Source organism: Rhineura floridana, chromosome 5 (genome assembly GCF_030035675.1).
Source record: "Rhineura floridana isolate rRhiFlo1 chromosome 5, rRhiFlo1.hap2, whole genome shotgun sequence".
Classification (NCBI taxonomy): Eukaryota; Metazoa; Chordata; class Lepidosauria; order Squamata; family Rhineuridae; genus Rhineura; species Rhineura floridana.
Window position 1 is genome coordinate 137,668,759 of NC_084484.1, and position 14,398 is coordinate 137,683,156.

Below are 14,398 nucleotides of genomic sequence, written 5' to 3' on the forward strand. Positions count from 1 at the left end.
TATGTATGCATGCATGGCTCTAATTAGGCATAGTACACAGCTACAAACATTTATTTATTTATTTATTTATTTATAGCATTTGTATGGTGCCCCCTATTTTGTTATTTTATTTTTTAAAACTGTATCCTTCCTTTCACCATCTAGGTCCCAAAGCAGCTTGCAAAATTAAAAACAGAGAACATACAAAGTTTAAGACCTAAATTAAACATCAGAGATTTAAAACATCAGAGCAGCATTCATGGTCCTGGAATATAACAGTTTTACACTTCCTGCATATCCCAATGCAGTACTTGGCTCAAAAAAAACATACTAAAGTGCATTGAAAAAATAATACATTTATAAATGTTTATTTTTTTTAGAGAATATTCACTTGGAAATACATAGTTATATATGTACTGAAATGCATAATTTGAAGTGTGCAATAAACGTAAGTCCTTTATGAGACTATGGGACACTCCACTGTCACAGACCCATTCTGTCTCCATTAAATGAGGCTTTTCTGCGCTGACAAAGTTCACACTGCTCTGCTTCCAGCCTCCGTCTCTGTTTCTTTGCTTGACTGCACAGTCCCTTTGAATTTGCCCACGCGCTCCGCAAAAATAAGTTTTCAGCCGTTGCTGCTCCTGGTAGTTTGCCTGCTTGTTTCTGACAGCTTCCTTCGGCTCGGCCTTTTGCGCCTCCTGTCTCCGCTGCCACTCCTGGGTCAAAGCCTGCAACACGTCCCACATACGTCTGGCTGAGGGTTCATCTCTCACGTACATCAGTTGAGAGTCGGATAGAGCCAAGGTAATAAATGCCTGCGCCTTCTCATCTTTCCGCTTCCAGGCCGCTGTTGGTGGTGCTGGCGGGGTCCCTTCAATCACCTCAAATAAATCCTCTTTTATCAGGAAAGCCCGCATTCTCATCTTCCAGCTGGCGTAATTATTTTCTGTAAGTCTCTCCATCAGCATGCCTCCAGACATGTTTACAGCCAGCTTTGTTCACCTCTGTCTGGCACAATCAATCACGCTGCTCTCTGGAACTCAGTCTGCAGCTCAGACCACTTACTCCGTTGTAATGCACGCTGGATCTGGGCCCATAACCCTGTTGATGTGTGCGGTATTTGCATTGTAAGCGCTGTTACACTAGAGTATAAGTGGTCAAGAAATCCAAGAACACAACATAGTATTAAGAGTCCATTTACTCCGGACATTAAGGCATGTAAGCTTTACAAGCAGTTTCGTTTTTCCCCATAGCAAGAGCACACACAGAAAGCTGCTTCTTCTTCAAGAACAAAACCCCCACAGAGAAGCTGGCTGCTCTGGCTCCAGCCCTTATCTCCCGTTGCCTAGGAACCAGAAGGTGTTGACCTTGACGGCCTGCAAGTTCCTACAAAGACATAACAAAAACTCTTCCTTGCTCCAGGCTTTCAGACTTGATGAAAATAACCAGAGGTAGTATTGCCTAAGGGTCAACAGCCCTCACATCTGCTGATGCTGAATTGGGTACCCTGGTGACCACAGCTGAGAAAGACTCACTCCTCCCTATTCACCTACTCAGGTCTCAGTTAAACATGTGCAGCTGGTCTCCTCAACCATAATCAATTTGTGGATAATGGAAATCTTAATAGAAATTGACCTAGCATTTGAGACCTAGAGACCTGAGGACTGGCAGATAAGGCAGCCACTATTCCTAAGGATGGTTCAGGAGCCAGAACATGATATAGCCAATGGCTGTCTACACTGTGTTTTCCTCACCTGGCCAGCTCCTCCTCCCAATCTCTCAATCACCCAATTTCTCACCCAAGCATATATTCAGCCCCCTCTAAAATATGGTTTAAAAAAAAAAAAAAAAAAAACAGAAAACAAACAGAATAGCACAAAAATAACCAAGGCCTTGCAATCACAAGGCACCAGTTCTCTAGCAACCAGCTTTAAAATTCTCACCTACTAGAGATGATAGGGGTCGCCCAAGCTCTTGAGGCTCTTGAAATTGGTTTCTATCAAAAGGAGACCTTCAGCTGTGGTCTGCAGTGATTTTCCAAATAAGCCCCACCTCCCAGCAAGTAGCTATAGTACAGCTCAATGAGGTCCAGTCCTTGCTAGGTGCAGCAGATCCTTCATGCCATGTTCTCTATGTTCTTCTTGTGCTTGCCTCTTTATCCCACAATAGCATGTGTACCTTGGGGATAATAACTTCCCCCAGGAGTAGATCCTCCTCCTGCTGCAGTTGCAACTTCTGCTCTGTAGTTATGAGATTTCACCACACAAAGTGATCACAGGGTGGTTCACAATGTTTTATAACATCATTATACAATATAAAATACAATAAATAAAAACAATAATCAATAAATCAGTAAAGCACAGCAGCACAGAATAAGAACCTGAACCCTTGGACAATCCATTAAGTTCTACCAAAGCAGGACTATTGTGTTTTGATTTGGCATTGGAATCCTATCATAGTAGTCACCATGCATGTCTCTATCCTCCCTCCTCCTAAGCACATGAAACCAGGCTGGCCCTACCATTAGGGACAATTATTTATTCTTCATTGTATTTCTACCTCACGTCCCTAAAAGAAAGAACAGATGAATTTGGGGTACTGTATTTCTTGACTTTGTGCCTGCAGCTTTACCATTTATTTACTATTCCTGTTTGTTACATGTAATGGTTGTTTTGTGCCTTCTTCACAGTATAATCTGTCTATGTAGGATGTTTGGCTTTTTAGTTGTTTTTAAAAATGCAAGAAAAGAACAAATTGTATTTTTACGTTAGCCTTACTGATAATGTTGACCTTGAACTGATTTTATTGCATCCCTTTATGGGAGCACACATGCTTATGCAAACAATATTGTGCCTGTCCAGCCCCAGGTGAAATACCCAGGTGCAAAAGTATAAAAGCAGGAGTTCCACTGAACTTTACAACCTTTCACCACAATTGCAGTTGTACTGTGAGCTTTATGGTGTTTACAGAAGTCTTAATAGCTTTTTATTTTTTTAGATTCAGGTTTAGTATCAAAACATTATTTATGGCTCACAAAAGAAAGGAAAAAATGGCTGCATTCCTATAGGATGACAAATTCTCTTTGCCTACAAGCTAAACAGAAAAACAGCAATTCAAGCTTCCCTACATCACCCTGTTGACATGCCTCAGTTCTGCTTGAGGGGCTATAAGGTTAGCTGAACTCTCTTCTCAGCCTGCCAATGGAAAGGTTTAATTGGATTGTAACCCCCTCGAGGCAGAGACCAAGCCTTCCTTCATTTTTCATGCATTCCTTATTATGTAAGTGCCAAGAGCGTTCTAAGCAACAAAGAGCTGATGATAACATGCATGGGGTCAGGGAAGTCAGCCTCCTTATTTCACATGGACCAAAGAAGAAAAAATATTCACTATGATTGTGAACATAGCGAGTGCTTTAAAAGAGTAAAGGGTAGCCATTTTTTTCCAGATCACTTTAATCTATCTCTTTATTTCACCTTTTAGCAAAAAACACCCAATCCTGCTGTATTCATTGTAATAGCTACAGAATAAACAAACTCTTGTTACTGCAGGCAAACAAACATGCTTCTTTATTGCTGGCTAGGCAGAGAACACAACACATTGTTTCAAGAGGCATGATGTAGCAATAATAGGGGACTTCAATTACTCAAATACATGTCAGGAGACAAATTCTGCCAAATACAGCCCTCCCAAGAAATTCCTGACTTGTGTTGCTGATAACTTTCTCCTACAGAATGTAGAGGAAGGAACTAGATGATCAGCTATCCTTGACTTGATTCTAACCAATAAAGATGACTTAGTAGATGAAGTGGCAGTCACAGAAACTGGGAGAAAGTAACCATGTTATTCTTGAGTTCTTGATTTTAAAGGAAGCAAAAGCTGAGAGTAGCCATACCTGTACCTTGAACTTCAGGAAAGCCAATTTTAATACACTCAGAACAATAATAAGTAAGGAACCTTGGCAAGGAACCCTAATGAGAAAAGGAGTCTAAGATGGGTGGGAGTTTCTAAAAAAGGAAATTCCAAAGACGCAATTGCAAACATTTCTGTCAAGGGAAAAAACCTGGAAGACAGCGGAAGAAGGCAGTGTGGCTTCACAAAAAGCTTAGAGATGACCTGAAAACAAAAGGATACATATAGTACAGTCAGGTAGCATAGAATTGCTGGGATGGAGTCAGGAAGCCTAAAGCTGGGAATGAGCTGAGGTTAGCGAGAGATGCTAAAAGCAACCAAAAATTTTTTTCAGGTACATCCATAATAAAAGACAGAAAAGAAATGGTGGTTCAGCTTCTCAGTGAGGATGGCAAAGTGATAACAGATGACAAAGAAAAAGCAGAAGTGCTCGATTCCTACTTTGGCTCAGTCTTCTTCCAAAAGAGAGTCTATGAACCTCCTGGCAAAAGTGAATTACAAGCTGAAGGGGCAGGACAAATGGTCAAGAAATACTTAATTACTTTGAATGAGTTCAAATCTTCAGGGCCCTATGAATTGCATGTTAGAGTAATGAAGGAACTTTCTGAAGAACCCTCAGAACCACTGTCTATTATCTTTGCAAAATAACAGATGATGGGTGAAGTGCCAGATGACTGGAGGAGGACTAATGTTGCCCCTATCTTCAAAGAGGGCAAAAAGGAGGAACCAGGGAACTACAGACGGGTCAATCTGACATCAGTCCCTGGGAAAATTCTGGAGCAGGTTATAAACCGATCAATCTGTGAGCCCCTTGAAAACAATGCAGTGATTACTGGAAGCCAACATGGATTTGTCAAGAACAAATCCTGCCAGACTAATCTCATTATTTGATCAGGTAACCTCCAAGGTAGACTGTGGGGATGCTGTAGACATAATATATTTTGATTTCAAAAAGCTTTTGACAAAGTGCCTCATGATATTTTGATTAGCAAGCTAGCTAAATGTGGGCTGGATGGAAAAACTGTAAGTGGATCCACAGCTGGCTACAGAATCATACTCAAAGAGTGCTTATCAATGGTTCCTTCTCAAACTGGTTAGGCCTCATATTGAATACGGTGTCTAGGTCTGGACACCACATTTTTTAAAAGATGCAGACAAATTGGAACAGGTTCAGAAGAAGGCAACAAAGAAGATCAGGAGACTAGAAACAAAGCCCTATGAGGAGAGACTGAAAGAAATGGGCATGTTTAGCCTTGAGAAGAGAAGACTGAGGGGAGATTTATATTATTATAATAATAATAATAACAACAACAACAACAACAACAACAACAACAACAACAACAACAATAATAATAATAATAATAATAATAATAATAATAATAATAATAATAATAAAAAATTACCTGCCCTTCACCCAGAGGTCTCAGGGCAGGTTACAATAAAATTAAAACATGTTATTAAAACAGTTAAAAACAGTGTGGGTCCTAAAAATATACATCTCACATGTTGAAGGTGCATCTTCAGCATTCGCCAAAAGTTGTACAATTAGTTGCCAGATGGTGGGGAGGGAGTTCCACAGCTTAGGAGGTGCCACAGAGAATGCCATATCTTGGGCCAGCCTCCCCACACACACACACTTCCCAGGGTGGCGGAACTACCAAAAGGATCCCCTGTGTTGATCTCAACACCCAAGAGGATCTGGAGGGAAGGAAGTGGTCTTTCAGATATTTGGGAGCTAAGTCATTTAGAGCTTTAAGTACTACTGTGAGCACCTTTTAACTGGGCCCAGAAATGAACTGGCAACCAATGCAGCTGTTTTTAAAAAGGGGTTATATGAGTTCTAAAGTGAACTCCTGTCAGTAATCAGGCTGCTGCATTTTGGGCCAGTTGACATTTCAGAATCGTCTTCAAGGGCAGCTCCATGTAGAATGCATAATGTAGAATGAATAATCCAGTGTGGAAGTTACCAGAGAATGGAGCACTGTGGCCAAGTCTTCTCTGTCCAAAAGAAGCCAAAGCTGGCAAACCAACTGGAACAGAAAAAAGGAACTCCTAGCCAGTGAGGCCACCTGAACCTCCAGTGGCAGTGTTGGATCAAGGGGTACCCCCAGGCTGCAGATCTGTTCCTTCAAGGAAACAGCAACACCATCCAGAACAGGCCATCTTGCCACATCTAGGACATTAGAACTCTGAACACATAATATGTCTGACTTTTCAGGATTCAGCCTCAATTTATTGGCCCACATCCAGTCCATCACCGCCTCCAAGCACCAGTTGAACACCTCAACTGCCTCTCCTGATTCAGATGGAATAAAGGGGTAGAGCTGGGTGTCATCTGCATATTGAGGGCACCTCAATCCCAATTCTGATGACAGCTCCCAGTGGCTTCATATAGATGTTAAATAGTATGGGGGACAAGATGGAACTCTGCAGAACATCACATGATAATTCCCATGGTTCTGAACAACAGCCTCCCATAACAATTTTTTGGAAGTGGCTTTTGAGGTATGAGTGGAACCACTGAAGCACAGTGCCCCCAACACCCACCTCCTCGAGATGTTCCAGAAGGATACCATGGTCAACAGTATCAAGAGCTGCTGAGAGATCAAGGAGAATGAGCAGGGTCACATTCCCTCGTCTCTCTCATGACAGATGTCATCAACCAAGGCAACCAAGACTGTTTCAGTGCCATGTCCAGGCCTGAAGCCAGACTGGAATGGAACCAAGTAATCAGTTTTCTCCAGCCATGTTTGAAGCTTCACCACCACCACCTTCTCAAGCACCTTGCCCCAAAAGGGGATATTTGCTACTGGGCCACAGTTGTTTAACATTTCTGGATCCAGGAAGGTTTTCTTAAGGGGACACATCACCACCTCCTTCAAGGCAGACGGTGCTTCCCCCTTCTCCAGCAAAGCATTAATGACTCCCTGGACCACCCAGTCAGATATGATAGCACTCTTCACGTACTTGAAAGGTTGTCATACAGAGGAGGACCAGGATGTCTTCTCAATCATCTCAGAGTGCAGGACATGACATAATGGGCTCAAGTAACAGGAAAAACTTTCAGATTTAGGTTGAACATCAGGAAAAAAATTCCTAACTTAGACTGGTACAACAATGGAACCAATTACCTAGGGAGCTGGTGAGCTCTCTAACACTGGAGGCATTCAAGAAGCAGCTGGAAAGCCACCTGTTGGATATGTTTTAAGTTGGATTGCTGCATTGAGCAGGGGGTTGGACTCTATGGCCTTATAAGCCCCTTTCAAGTCTATTATTCTATGATTAATAGAATAATATGATTTTCTATAACTGAAAATGCAAATGAAAAGCAGAGCAAAGGAAAGTCTGAGGGGTGGAGTATAACTGTAGCCCGTAATACAACGTTCTAATGTTTAACACTTCAAAGGTCATGTTACTATGTAGGCTGGTTTTTTCAGAATCACGTAAGTAATTATAGGGTCATTGTGATTATGAAAAATCTATCCTCAGTTAGGTAAAATCTTGAGTGAGCAGACTTTGGGGGAATTTTCTGGATGCGGCTTTTATTGTGCACTCGCCCTGCCTTATTCACTGATTTTTTTCAGAGGGTCTTATTCTTAAATTGCTCCTGTTCTTAAAACAAGTTGTCATTCTTTAAATGGAGGTTGTCATTGTCTGTCATGTCACAAATTAACAAGAAGTCAATTTCCCCAAAAAATCCTAGGGGGGCAAAGCACAGCTCTGGGTGTGTGTGACACCACCATTTCCCCTCCCCAGCTACAGGACTGATGGGAAGGGGCATCTTGTCCTTTGCCTCAGACAGCAAAATGTCTTGAGCTGGTTCAGACATCAAGACTGCTGCTTGCCCCTATGACTTAGACCTAATTTGGACTGAACAGCTCCTTCAAATTGGAGCCTGTTTTCTGTAATGTAGGACACATGGCCACACAAGCACTGTGAACTTTTTTGGGGGGGGGGGTAGAAAGTAAGTCCTCCCTAGAAAGAGAAAGTTTGTCCAAGGTTCACGCCAAACACTTGCACTGAACAATTTGCAATAGGGGAAAACTATGAAGCGAAACAGGCCTTCCTATGAAACTACTCAGGTAGGGCAACAGATTCCGGAGAGGGGTGCCATATATCTGCCTTCATCTCTAGCCGTGTGTGTGTGTATGGGGGGGTATTTTAACTTCATGTAAGATACACGCATAGGTATGAATCCATATTTCACAAGCTATCCACCTTCCTTTCCATTTATAAAACATCTCATAAAAGTTTGTGACTTATGTCAGCCACCATCTTCAGATCTCCCTCCTTTAAGCCTCGAAAAATACTCTGCAGCCATTCCCAACACATACATAAAAAAGAATTACTACAATGATTTGGGTCTTTAATTTTGTGGTGTGATTAAAAGGACTTCTAAACTCCTGCTGTCTTCTTCTCCTGCATTTGAAAGCATTGGAACAACACTTGCTTTAATTAACTAGCAAAATAACTTCAATGTTAAAAAAATACATGAACATATACCATTATCCAAACACTAAATTAGAAATAATACTATAATGCTAACATAATTATATTAAACATGTTTGCAAGATGTGGCATTTGAAAACTGGAAATAGGGAAAGGGTAAGGATAAAATTTAGCTTTGTCCAAACCACATTTCTTATTTAGGTTTAAGAAAATCTAATTAACTCTCCTCCATTTTTTTTATTTCTGGTGAAACTGCATTTCCTTGTTTCAGGTGACATTAGTCACCATAATGTATCAAATAAATCACTTACGTATGTGTACAGATATTATTTGAACAGGAATGTATTGGAACCTGTAAGGCTGCATTCAGACAGCACTTTATATCATTTTCCAGACATTTCCTTGCCTGTTAATTTTTGTGTTTTATTGATCTTTCACTTGATGTAAAAACCACTTCTGGAAATCTAGTGGAATCCAGTGAAAGTTTAGTGCTCACTTCCATGTTAATTGTTTCCAGAAAAACTCCATTTGTAACCCTGTTAATCTAGAAAATTGTGTTGTTGCAGTTTTCTTAGATCATGCCACTGCCACTCGCATGACAAAATTTGGGATGGTATTATGGCATAAAGGGTGGAGGGAGCAATATGTCCAATGACAAGTGCTGTTTTTGTGTCACACCGTAACTACCGATGTGAGAAAAAGGCTCCTTACCTATCTTCATGGGTTTGAAATCATGTTTGTCTGGAGAAACTGAGGGCAGAGCCAGATTTGGAAGTGCATACCTGCCCCTTCATGCTACATGAGACAATGCCTTCAGTGATGCCGTGGTGCCTGGTGCCTGTTGCAGCGGATGAGGAAAAACGCAGGGATGCCATTGACAGGTGGAGCCAGAACCTATTGAAGGAAGAGCCAACTAATTTTTTGTTGCCATCGTTTTCTACGAAGTTCTATGTTTCTGAGTTCTACAAAGGCGTTGCTGAGATTAGGGATGGAAAGTTCTGTAATTTTGGTTCTCTCAGTTTCTCATTTTTCCAATCTTAAATTCAGTTCTCTGCATTTCTGCAGCAATTTGCCATTTAAAAAAAAAATCCTCACAAATGTTCTTCAATATTTCATTGTAATTTTATCCTCATAAACATGTTTTTGTATGCAGGTTTGATTAACATACACATTTTTGCCAGCAATTTCTCCAAATGTAATGCAATTTTGTATGTTGCTTTCACTAATTTCATTTTAAAACATTTTGTAAACATTGGTTAGTTAGCGAAATGCATTGCAAAATTCAGAGCAGTGTGAATTTTAAAGGATGGCTGTGGTCCGGTTGCATTTAAAGATCTGGCTTTATGTGCAAACTGACTCAAATTTCTCCCCCATCTCTGAGACTAAGGAGGAGGAAGCTGGCAGCTATCGCCACTGCCTGGACTGGTTGAAAGTAGGAAGGGGGTTGGGTGAGGGCAGACTGAGGTTGGCCAGACAGTGCTTGATTCACTGTTATGGACCAGCCTCCACTGTAATAATGGATTGCAGGACAGAAGAGGCTGGAGGCTTTTCTCCTTTGCCCATCAAGCTTACTGGTGGAGGGAGCATTTAGCTAGTTTAAAACAAACTCACCATGCCCTCTTCTGACCAGTCTGATGGAATGCTCGGCCTGCTTGGAAATTGAAAGGAGGGTTTCATGGCCTCAGAGTAGTGATTAAACATTTGTGAAATACTGTAAGCAAAGGTGTGACCACTAAGAGACTTCTTTGTGTCTCCTTTCCAGTTGCTCCCTTAAGCTGGAACAAAGGAAGGGTCATGGATTCTCAGTTGCACCCTCACATAAATGACCTGCTGTAGCTCCCTAAAAACAAAAAGGGCCATCTGAAGGGTCTAGAGTTTTGGAAAGGTGTGCATGTGGTCTGGAATTGATCAATGTGGCCAAACAAATCCCACTTACATATCCCTCTTCGACAGCTGTTAGGATCTGCCTATTGCTAGTTAAATTTATGAAAATGGCAATAAAGAATATACTGGTGTCTGGCTTTTAATTTACTTCACTCTTCCCTTTGACCCTTTGCATTTATCATTTTCCAGTCATCTTGTTTGTTAGGGCTAATGTTGCAGCAATTCTCTTCTGCATATTGAAACATCTATTTTTCATTTTTATGGGCTGTCTGCCATTAGACATTAGTGCCACTTAAATAACCTCCTAAATAAGTAGTTTTACATTGGATAAAGGATGGAAGACACATAAAATCTAAGTCTCTTTTTCCCCTACAGAGCTGCTTATTAAACAGCTGTGTTGCATAAATCATATGCTGATTCATTTAAAGTTAGCTGCTTACTTTAGTATGTACAGTATTACATTGAGTACCAGCAAGCATTATATCTGGGCATATTTAGAGACAAAGAGATTGCTAGTAAATTGAAGATGATGCCGGTGAGGAAAATGGGAGCAAGAAATAGACAATACAGTGTTGTGGAAAATTACAATTGAGGGACATAAATTGGAGATGGGAAGTCAGAAAGAGAGAATGGCTTGGAGGATCCCCTGTTGTTTCAAAGCTTTATCATACTTGTTACTTCCTTCTTAATCCATTTTTTCAAAGTTTTGCATCACATTCTTAACCTAGGTGAAACCCATTGAAAGGTTCAGCTAGGCATGCCCATGCAACAATCTGGATTGAGCCCAAAATCTCCTGTGTGAAATGCACTCATCATAGAACACTCATTAGCAAAGCCCCACTTTCTAGCAATTAAATGTAAATGTATTGCCTTCAAGTCGATTCCAACTTATGGCGACCCTATGAATAGGGTTTTCATGAGGCTGAGAGGCAGTGACTGGCCCAAGGTCACCCAGTGAGCTTCATGGCTGTGTGGGGATTCGAACCCTGCTCTCCCAGGTTGTAGTCCAACACCTTAACCACTACACCACACTTGTATTAAAATAGCAGTAGTAAGGAAGCTAGGTTGTGAGTGAGCTTTTTTTTTAAGTGGAAAAAGTTATAATTGAAAGAGGTGCCTTATGATCATGAAAGTCCTCCTAAGGAATTAATTTGGCCTTTTGAAGCATTCCCAAAAGCGAAAAAGAAAAGTTGTCAGATCCAACATTTGGTAGGGACACAGTGTTTTTAGCTGTTTTATAGCATAGAGGAATTCAGCATGAGCTTCTACTGCTGTATTATTTGGGGGCTAGTTGTTGTCTTTAAGGCTGCATTCAGGCAGCAGCTTATTCCGTTTTCCTAGCATTTCCTTGTCTGATCATGTCTGTATTTTATTTGATCTTTCGCATGACATAAAAGCCACTTGGAAATCTAGCAGAATATAGTGGAAGTTTAGTGCTCATTTCCATGTTAATTGTTTCAAAAAAAATGTTTGCAACTCCATTAACCTATGTCAAGCATGTGTGGAAAGGGTGGACTACCAACATGTCCAACAATGTTCATTGTGGTGTCACACCATGCACACCAGTGTGAATGAAAGTTACCACCACATGGTCGTATATTGGTCTAAAAGCTGCAATTACATAATGCAACAAGTACTGCAGTGTGAAAAGAATGTTAGAAATCTGGACAGAAGTGCTACCATTATAATCAGTAAAACTAATGCAATAAACCCATGTCTGAATGCAGCCTGGGTCTTGCTTAAGTCTCTTTTGTTGGGTTTTCAATAATAATAGCAACACTCTGCAGGCAACCACACCTGCCCTGGGCCTAGCTCCACACATGCCACTGCTATGTATTATACACACCTTGGGGCTTGTGCAAAATGGAGACACCCATTTTTATGCAAGGCAGCCATTTTAACAACTGAATGTGTGTTCAAGCATCAAATGTACAATGATACTACCAGCAATTTCTCACTTAACATTTAAAACACTATAACACCACTTTAGTATTCATGGCTTCCTCCAACTAATCCTGGGAACTGTCATTTGTTAAGGGTGCTGAGAGTTGTTAGAAGACCCTTATTCCCCTGACAGAGCTACAGTTCCCAGAGTGTTTTAACAATAAAACCCTCTTCCCAGGGAGCTCTTCTCAAACAAATACATGAACCGAATCACATCTGTCCCTCGGAATTTTCACTTTTCCAAAACCTGCAATGCAGTTGTCCAACCAAACAGTGTGTACAAAAATTCCTATATTACATAATTAATTACATATTAAAGTGAGCGTATATCAGTGAAAATAACATACAAAATTAACTATATTAGGAGAAATTGCTTGCAAAAATGTGGATAGCAGTCAAAACTGCATACAAAATGTATTTATTGGGAGAAGTTTGCACCTAAATGCCAGTGAATATTCGTGAGGTGTTTGGTTCTTTTACAAAAACAAAACAAATTTCTGTGGAGATGTGGAGACCTGAATTTAAGATCGGAATCATGGGAAACTGAGAGAAACTGAAACTGACAGAAATGTCCATCCCTACTTCCACCCCTACCCCTTTCAGCAAGCACAACAGGGTACACCACAGTGGTGGAGGCTCTCAACCAGTGGAGCCTGGCAGAACTCAGCAGAGCTTGGCAGAAGGACGCCTCTGCTCCATCCAGCTCACCTCCAGCATGGAAGATCAGGGGTTTGGATTGCCCTGCTCATCTCTAATATTTGGCATAAATATGTCTAGTAGCAATAACCAAAGATTCTTTTAAAAGAATGAGTCTCAGTTTAACAGAACATAATGGGGGAGGAATATGAAAAATACCTCCTGAAATTAAATGGATATAAAAAAGCAAACAAACAGAAAACAAACTTGGAAACATAGATGATAAATGCTGTATATTTTTTTGCCTGACAGATAATTCAGGAGCAGAATAAAAGCCTACACTCATAAAAGAAGGATGTATGTTTTGCTTTTAGTTTTCCAAGCTTTGAGATGCACAATAACACCTACATTGTAGCAATACTGCAAAGAGGCCTTAAAGTGGATATAAATTGCTTATAAATAAAGCCTTAACTTGCTTATGTTGTTAGGTTTGCCTAAGTAGCTCAGTGACAGGGAGTCCTATGGGAAACAGTAATTAGTTAACCTGAAGAGAGATGCAAATCCTGTTTGGTTTAATTGACTTGGGTATTAATGCAGGAGAGTGTTAATCACACTGTTCCATTGCTTTCTGTGAGGGAATCATCAAACAAATGCCTTGCATCGTGGAGCATACGCAGGCAATTATAAAGACTGTACAATTGCTATCATTTAAAAGTACTCTCTAATGGACAATGCATTTTTCCCCAGTAAGAATATACAATTCCTAAGGCTTGCTGTGCCAGCAAATATGCTGTTAGTACACAGATTGTTGCACCAATCTGGTATCACAAAGCATGGTGCTAAAGATTCAGGACCATTTGGTCAATATTTACGAAGACTTGTTTATGTATGCTACGGTAAGATGTTTAGAGGCTGGCATACAATACTTTCCATCCATAAATAAAGCCATTTCTGTACTCTTTCCTTGTATCAGTGAGATAGTGCAACATTGGCCCACACTAGGCATGTCCAAATGTGGAAGAATTAGGGCAGACAAAAGGAAGAACTTATTTACGCATGATGGAATTTGCTCTTACAAGATGTGATGCTTGGATGGCTTTGAAAGAAGATTAGACAAATTCATGGAGGACAAGGCTATCAATGGCTACTAGCTGTGATGGCTGTGCTCTGCCACCCTACAGAGGCAGCATGCTTCTGAAAACCAGTTGCTGGAAGCCTCAGGAGGGGAGAGTGTTCTTGCACTCGGGTCCTGCTTGCGGGCTTCCCCCAGGCACCTGGTTGGCCACTGTGAGAACAGGATGCTGGACTAGATGGGCCACTGGCCTGATCCAGCAGGCTCTTCTTATGTTCTTATGTTCTTATGTTCTTATGCTGACCACCACCTGAACAGCTGTAAAAGAGGATTCGACAAATTCATGGAGGGAAAGGTTATCAACGATTACTAGTCATGATGGCTATATGCTACCAGCTGCTGGGCAGAATCAGTACACTGATACATATATCAAAGTGCCAAGAGCAGTTATCACTGTCCTAAATTTGGTATGGTCAAGTGGATGAGGGACAATAAACCCTATTCAGGCATTCACCTGAATAT